Source organism: Arachis duranensis, chromosome 1, assembly GCF_000817695.3.
Source record: "Arachis duranensis cultivar V14167 chromosome 1, aradu.V14167.gnm2.J7QH, whole genome shotgun sequence".
Taxonomy (NCBI): domain Eukaryota; kingdom Viridiplantae; phylum Streptophyta; class Magnoliopsida; order Fabales; family Fabaceae; genus Arachis; species Arachis duranensis.
Genome location: NC_029772.3, coordinates 22,339,776 through 22,340,884, shown reverse-complemented (window position 1 = coordinate 22,340,884; position 1,109 = coordinate 22,339,776).

Sequence of the window (1,109 nt, the reverse complement as noted above, 5' to 3'; positions counted from 1 at the left end):
TTTTTTAAAAAGCCGGAAAAATACTTTTTTCTTGAAAACAAACAAGCATATACATATATACAAAACTTCTTACTCAAGCAACTTACAAATATTATAATCATATAAATCATACAACTCCTATCACTCTTACAAAGTTATAATGATGAAGACGAGGGAAAAACTATGACTAATAGATATCCAAACAGAAATAGTACAGCTAAGGACATAGTAAAGATTTCATTAGCTTCCTTGTCTGTCCTAAAAAGAGAATTCTGTAGGGGATGAGAACATCGTCCTCACTAGTTCTTAGTAGAGGGGTTTTAAGAATTTTCATAAGAAGATATGTTAAATGAAACTATTTTCAATTGCAGTGATCATCAATTCATTATCCAAATCTAAAACTTGTATTTTTCTTATAAAAATTTCACGCAAAATAACATTTCATACATTTCACCGTTTTAAAAAAAGACATTTTTAACTAAAACTTACCATTGATCCAACCAATCACAGTCTCTGGCCTAAATCAAATCAACTCGGCCTCTGGTCCAACTCAAAACAAATCATCGCTATCATCCATCTACCACCAAATACTCACAACAGAAATTAATCACAAGCACAAATAAATACAAGGCAAACACATTTAAAGAATAGTTACAAGTTTACAACAAGTATCACAGTTACCAGTTAAATAAAATTCATCAGATAGGTGACGATTGGATTTTTGACGGTTTAGAATTTCTCAAATAAAATCTCGTCGAAGTATAGTTTCTAAACCAAGCAATAATCCTTTCATACAAAAAGTTGTTTGTCACTAAAACAAACCCCTAAATTTATAAACCGAAGTATTGAACCTCGGGTCGTTCTCCCTAGGAATTGCAATAAAGTGTCTTGTTATTGGTTGTGAGTTGTTTTGGGGTTTTGATAAGAGGCATGAAAGTAAATGGCGATAAAAATAAACTAACAACTATAAAAGGCTCTTGGCAAGGTATGAAAATTAGAAGTTCTATCCTAGTTATCCTTCTCAATTGTGATGAGAATTGTTCATTGCCACCACTTAGTTAACCCTTACTAGATAAAGGAAAGTCAAGTGGATGAATTGACTTGAGCCACAAGTTCTAGCCAACTCCCAA